This window comes from Elephantulus edwardii, unplaced genomic scaffold (genome assembly GCF_000299155.1).
Source record: "Elephantulus edwardii isolate Elephantulus edwardi_28Jun2011 unplaced genomic scaffold, EleEdw1.0 scaffold00272, whole genome shotgun sequence".
Classification (NCBI taxonomy): Eukaryota; Metazoa; Chordata; class Mammalia; order Macroscelidea; family Macroscelididae; genus Elephantulus; species Elephantulus edwardii.
The window spans coordinates 1,525,203-1,532,889 of record NW_006400022.1 but is presented as its reverse complement, the minus strand read 5'-3'; the positions used below and the strand labels follow the sequence as shown (position 1 = coordinate 1,532,889).

At 35.9% G+C, this 7,687-nt stretch overlaps 1 protein-coding gene and 1 pseudogene across 1 annotated transcript in view; one reads left to right on the top strand and one right to left on the bottom strand.

The window, feature by feature from the left end:
• Window positions 1–7,687, bottom strand: part of LOC102857512 (arylacetamide deacetylase-like 2-like) — a 96,922-nt gene that overhangs the window by 68,182 nt on the left and 21,053 nt on the right. The window lies entirely within an intron of this gene.
• Window positions 1,211–3,773, top strand: LOC102866304 (annotated as a pseudogene).

The window sequence follows — 7,687 nt, the reverse complement described above, 5'->3', positions numbered from 1 at the left end:
GAGCTGAACTGAAGATTTCAAACAGTCAGCTGAAGAAGGCAAAGCAATGTTTATAAACAAATATGCAACAACTTGGAGTTAGAAAACCGAAAGAGTAGACATTTCTCAATCTAAAAGAACTGAAGAAAAAAAATTCAAGCCTTGTTTTGCCATACTAAAGTATTATAAAGACAAAATATTGAATGATACAGAAAGTATCAAAAGAATATGGAATAAATATACAGTCTCTGTATTATAAGAAATCTGTATTTATGCTATTCTAAAGAAAGAAGGGCAACATTAGATTGAATTGCATTAGATAACTCTGATGCCAGGAACATTTCCGGAGTACGAAGAAGCAACAAAGTCAGTCTATAGATTAAGATGTGTGCACCGGATCCAGTCCATGGCCTTCCAAATTACTTGCTGTGCATAAAAAAGCTGGATAATGACTAATGATGATAGAAGAAGATTTGATGCCCTTGAGTTGTGGTTCTGGAGAAGAATCTTGAACATACAATGGACAGCTAAGAAAACAAATTGGTCTGTCTAGGAGAGGGTGAAACCAAGCTTCTCTTTGGAGACTAGGATTTTGGAGCTCTGTCTCACATACTTTCGGGATTTGACCAGGAGGGACCGATCCTTGGATAAAGACACAATGCTCGGAAGGGTAGAGGGACACACAGTGGAGACCCCAGATGTGATGGATTGATTCAGTAACTAGGGTAGTGGGGGTTGGTGTGTCGGGTCAGCGAGACTGGCTCAGATTAGGGCAGGCTTCAGAACTATTGCACATAGGTTCACTATCAGTCGCAGGCAACTCGATAGAACATAACAACAACAAAGAAAAGAGACCCAAGGGAAGGCTAGGGGGAGGAGGAGCAGTGGTGACGCAAGATACACAGAGCTTTGCTGCATGGGTTTGATCCCTGAACAGCCATCTCCCCACCTGTCCTGCAGACAGGTGCCCAGTGGTCCCTGGAACACTGGAAAGCAGCCAAGGAAGTTCATGTTCAGGTACTTGGCAGTGGAGGGGCAGAAAGCTAGCAATTGGCGGTGAATTTGCTGTAGAACCAAGTATCTGGACTTCAGCCTGAGGAAGACTTTTTCCAAAGAGAATGAAGGAGAAATCTGTATATACCTTAAATGTGATCAGAAGTAGGAAGATATGGTAAAGAAAACACTGTTATACTTTGAAACTAAACAGATGTCTAATATGTATTAATTGCTGTTAGAGAAAGAAGTTGGTTTTCCAGAAAATTATAATCATGTCTTCTGCATGACCTATATTCTTATATGGCCAGAGACGTTAGTATCATGTCCCATTGATTTAAAACGTCTTTGGGCACTTAAATTCAGTGACTTGAAAAGTTGTATTAAGGTTCAAGTAAAAAGACAGTCAAGAAAAAGAAAAGACAAAAATGAAAGCTCTTTCAAACAGTTTTCCTGTCTGGACAATTATAAAAGTTATATAAGAACAAAGCATTTTTATTAAAATAGAGTTATTGAGTGAACAGCTTTATGACTTGAAGATAGATACATGGAAACTCTTTGTACAATGAAACAGGAGAAATGAAAAATGGAAAAAATAAACCTTGAAGTTCAAACTCTACAAATCAGTGCTTCAGAAATTTTTTCTTCTACTGGAGAATTTTCTTATACTCACAGAGAATACTGTACATAATTTGCAGAATTTAGTGAAATGACTACAGTAATTAGGCAGAAAAGACAGGAACTGTGAATTTTCTTGGTTTTGTAATGCATTGCCTGGAATGGAAAGAAATGGTTTTATACCTTGTGCTATTGAACCTGAAGTCCTCCCTATCATCTATCTGTTCCATATTGCCACAAACTATTTTCCCAACAGGCACCAACATGTCTTTAGAAAATTTTATTACATATTTGGGGGAATATTCATTAACATATACTCAAGAAGGAGAAGAGAAGAAACAAATTTCTGGAACATCAAATACCAGAGAATCAAGACAAACATGTGCAATAACAACTCCTACAAAGAGATCTCCTCATAACACAAGAGCTGAATCAGTCAGTTAGTCTCAGAAGTCTCCACTATCAAATCGTTCTGGATGTGATACTCCATACAACAATAATACATCTGGAAATGTTTCTTCTTCACCTGAGTCAGAAAAACAAACCAGACAGGCTCCAAAACTGAAAGCTGTGAGAGGAGGGTGAAAATCACATTCACTGAAAAAGAAATTACAGATCTCCCTACCTTACCCTAAAAAAATAATCTATTGGTGATTCAGTAGATGAAGAAAAAGCAGAGTCTGACACACTATCTTAGAGAAAGTGTATCAGCCAAACTTAGGCAGTTGTAACACGTGTGTTGTACACACAGATGCACTAAAGCAGCCCACTAATGGCTTGAAAAGTGGCAATGAGCATGTAGTAGATGCAAATGAGCCACATACTTAGAACCATGAGGAGGAATCAGTGAAGTCTTCACATTTTTAGTGTTCTACCCAAGATCATCCAATAATATTTGAAGAGAGGGAAAATATTTAAAAAGTGATAAATACAACTACAGAGGCTGTTGTTTTGTGCGTAGAAAATAACATTAGTAAAAAGATTGCTGAAGTTGTTGTTATTGTTATATGACGTCGAGTCACCTCTGACTCATAGCAACCTTATGTACAACAGCCACAAACACTGCTCTATGCTGTGCCAATCTTATTGTCTCCAATATCTGGACAATTACAATCAGAAGTAAAAGCAGATTTATGCACTGATTTTCCTCCAAACTATTATCTTAAACGTTTAGTACTTGAAATTGAAATACAACAATCTAGTCCCATTTGTGAATTGCCTGAGAACACAGAGTCAACAGTTCATGAAAGAAAAAAAAGTAGAGAGCCCTATAATAGAAATTTTAACTATTCTCCAGTAAAAATAAAACCACTTGCAGAGAGTACCAAGTTAAACTCTACTGAGAGTGAAAATACAGACATTCAACAACTCTGTCAAGAGCTCAGACGTTCAGTTGCTTCAGCATGTTGAAACTGAAGATACAGAATTATAGAATGATCTTGTCAGTACAAAATTAGATAAATGTTTCAAAGAAGAAACTGAATTTCCAGGTAAACATCTACCACCTACAGATTTACACACAGATTGAGGGAATTCAGAAACATTTTAGTGAGGAAAATAATGATATGATATCCATGGAATGTGGTTCCTTTTAGAGTGACCAGAATGAAACTGAAATTGAGCCATCTATAAATGCTGATTCAAAGCTATTGAATGAAAACTCTGTGGACTATAGTTCTGGAAATTATGTGCTGTCATCTAACTCTACAACTGAAAAACTAAAAATTGTATGTCAATCATCTGAGAGCCCAAAAGATATAGTACATTTAAGTAAAAAGGTCTCATACTCAAAGATCTATATTTCATTTTCTATCAACTACTTGATCTCACAACAAAGACACTGCACAGGAAAAGAAGCACTCTCAATCACCATCTGCTAAAAAAGAAAGTAGAAAAGGGAGCAGGAAATTTCAGTCACCCTATCCCAAGAAGGAATTTGCAAGAATACTCAGGAAATCTTATTCTCAGTCACCCAAAAAAGAATATCACAAGAGAAATGAAGAAATCTCAATCCCCATATTAAAAAAGAGATAGTACTAAGGAATTAAAAAAAATCTGAGGCATTGTCTCCAAGAAGAAACACTTTTAGAGAGAACAGAAGTTCTCATTTCAAGAATAAAAGATCCCTCTCTCAGAGAATAATCCAGGCTCCAGAGCAGAGAAAAAGTGATACAGACAGATGAGTAAGAGATCAAGATAGAGGAAGAAGAACCAGAAAGTGGTCTGTCTAGATAATGGAAGGAAAGATGGACGAATGATAGCTAGAGATGACAAAGAGGAATTGATCAGTACAGGAAGAATGACCAGAGAAACAGGATTAAAATACAAAAAAAGAGGAAAGTGACATCAACTTGGATGCTGATGACAAACCCAGAAGTGACTGTTCTAACTGGGTAATAGAAAAATAATTATTCATGGTTTGCTCCAAGGACCAGAAATTCAGAAAAAAATTAAAAGATGCTCTCTGAGAAGAAAATAGACATGAAAATTATTCAGGGAATTTTTGAAATAAAAATGTTGGTTCAGGCTGGTAGAGGTAATTGTGGCCTGACAATAATCACACTTAATGTGAACGGACTAAATGTGCTAATCAAGAGAAAAAGAATAGCAGAATGGACAAAGAAACAAAGCCCATCAATGTGTTGCCTACACAAAAGACATCTAAAAAAAAGAAAAGAAAAGACAGACGGGCTCAAAATCAAAGCCTGGAAAACTAATTTCTGATAAAATAGAATTCAGAATGAAAAACCACCAAAGAAGATAAAGAAGGGCATTACATATTGATTAAAGGCACAATAAGTCAGGAAGCCATAACCTTTATCAACATTTATGCACCAAATAATACATCTACAAAATACATAAAACAACTGTTAACAGAATTGAGGAAAGAAATAAACAGCACCAGAATAGTTGTAGGAAACTTCAACACACCACTATCATCAAAGGTTATGTCAACTTAAAAGAAACTCAGCAAAGATACAGAAGATCTAAACTATACAATCAGACATCTTGACTTTGTATTCATTGTAATGCATCCCACTAAAACGTAATTCACTTTCTTCCCAAGTGCGCACAATGCATTCTCCAGAATCAATCACAACATGTTAGGACACAGAGCAAACCCCAAACAAATTAAAAAAAAAAAAAACACAACAGAAATAATACAAAGTATCTTCTTCACCCACAATGCCATAAACTAGAAATTAACCACCAGAGGATAAAGCCTGTAAAACCACCAATGTGGAAACTAAATAACTTTCTTCTAGAACACAATTGGGCTATAAAGGAAATAAAGGATGAAATTTAAAAAGTTTCTTAAAACTAATGAAACAACAACATACCAAAACCTCTAGGAAGCAGTTAAGACAATCCTCAGGGGGGATATTCATAGCAATAGGCACACACATTGAAAAGGAAGAAAGAAGAAAATCAATGATATAACTCAACACTTTCATCAGATAGAAAAAGACCAACAATCCAATCCTACAGCCTCTAAAAGAAAATAAATTATAAGGACAAGAGCTGAAATAAATGAGATAGAAAACAGGAAAAGAAAAGCAAATAACACCAGTAACTGGCTTTTTGAAAAGGCAAAATTGACAAAGCACTGTCAAACTTAAAAAATGGTGGGGGGGGGAAGGGGGAAGATGCAGATAACTCAATTAAGAAATGATGGAGGTGACATCACAACAGAAATAGATGAAATTTAATTAATAACATCAAAATGATATAAAAAGCTATACTGTAATAAATTGAAAACTTAGAGGAAATGAATAAATTCCTTGAAACATATGCCCTACACAGACTAACAAGGAAAAATATAAAACACTTGAGCAGACCCATTACAAAAGAAGATATTGAACAGGTCATAAAAAGATTTATAAGAAAAGTCCTGGGATAGATGGCTTCACAGATGAATTCTATCAAACATTCAGAGAGGATCTATCATCAATTCTACTTAAATTATTTTTAAAAAAAATAAAAAAGGAGCATTACCAGCAAACATAACTTTAATACCAAAACCAGACAAGAGAAAAACCTACAGACCAATATCTCTCATGAATATAGATGCAAAAACTCTTTACAAAATCTTATCAAATGGAATCCAAAAGCACATCAAAACAGTGATTCACCATGACCAACTGGGATTCATGACAGCTATGCAAGGATGAATCAAGATAAGAAAAAAAATAAGCAACGTAATTCAACACATTAACTAAGCAAATAAAAAGACCCATATGATCTTAGCAATTGATTCAGAAGAGGCATCTGACAAAATCCAAAACCTCTTCCTGATAAATACCCTCAGCAAAATTGGAATAGAAGTTAATTTCCTCAACATAGTCAATAATAAATATGAAAGCTAAGAGCCAATATAATTTCCAGTGGAGAAAGACTAAAAGCATTTTCCTTTAGAACAGGGACCAAATAAGTATGACCATGTCACCATGTCTCTTCAGTATTGTGCCTGCTAAGGCAGAAAGGAAATAAAAGACACCCAGATAGGCAAAAGATATGGTTAAACTGTCACTATACGAAGATGATATGATAGTGTACAGAGAAAACCCCAAGGACTCAGCAAAATATTGTTAGAGCTAGTAGACCAGTTTAGTACAGTGGCAGGATATAAGATCACTCTTTAAAAAAAAAAATCAGTGGGTTCCTCTACAGTAACAAAGAGAACTCGGGAAAGAAGCCAAGGAGCCAATATCAATTATAATAGTCAACTACACATTGAGACACTTGGGAGTGAACTTAACTGGAGACACAAAAGACCTATAATGTTGAGGCCTGGCTAACTTGTAAAGCAAGATTAGACCTGTACCAAAAGACCAGCAAAACTAACTCCATCTTGGCTATAGTATCTGCTTGATAGAAAACAACTCAAGGAAGCAAGATGTTTAAAAGTAAGCCATACTGCAGCCATTTTATGCAAGTAGCCATTTTATGCCAGGTTCAAATGTGCAGATGTTTGAAGGGGAGCAAAAACAAGTTTAACCATTCCTTGAACCCCAAGGCCAAGCAAGGATGTACAGAATGGTAAGTCCCTCCCTAATGACTCTGTTAGGATGGCCTTGCTTGCTGTTGATAATAAAGCAAGTAATCTTGCAGGTGGCGGAGATATCAAAACAAATATATTGTCAGGTTTGAGGCTGACTTTTTTTTTTGTTCACTGCAAAAAGAATATAACACAGGAGTTCAAGAATAGACTTTCCTGTTCGCCATCAGTGGTAGCCTCTCTGCATCTATATTTAATCCTTGTCCCTTCTCTTACTGAAACTGTTCAATATAACGAGGGTGAACCCCATTATTTGGCGCCCGAACAGGGACCCCGAGCATGAAGGAAAAGGCACGAAGAACTCTGTGAACATGTAAGGTGAGTACTGAATTACCTTCAGTGAAGGTAAGATTAGAGCAAGAAGTAGCAGAGACAGGAAATAAATCTGGAAAGATGTTGTATGTGTATACTATGCAGAATTTAATAAAAACCCAGGGTATTAAGTTAGAGTATCAGCAATTGTGTAAATTTCTTGATTTTGTAGATAAAGTCTGCCCTTGCGTATTTTGCGAGCCCGATCTTAGGGTGAGTACTGGTGCCTCTTACTCTTTCCCTCTCCCCTGCACTCTGTGTATGCAACTACTAACCAGATCTCTTCCTTCATCAACAGGAGAGTCCCAAGCAAAACTAAAAGTGTAAGATTTAAAGGCAGCGCTGCAGCTGATTTATTTGTTACTCAATCTTATACTTTATCCCCCTCAGGAAAAATGTATAAATTGGGAACTGGTGTCTTTGGTCCTTTACCTCAAGGGACTATGGGAATAATTATTGAATGCAATAGTCTTATTAGCCAAAGTTTCCAGGTCATATTAGAAATAGAAATCAAGAGTTTACCAGTGAAATTAATGAAATTATTGTTCCTTTTGCTAAAATCTGGTTGACTAATTGCTCAGCTTTTGCTTCTTCCTTATCATGAATTTCTTACTATTAATAAATCAAAAGTAGGAGGATTTGAAAGTAATGGAAAATATTTGTTTTAGGAAACCATCATTAATGATCAAAGACCTTCTCTTACTCTTTCTGTTAATCAAATTTCTT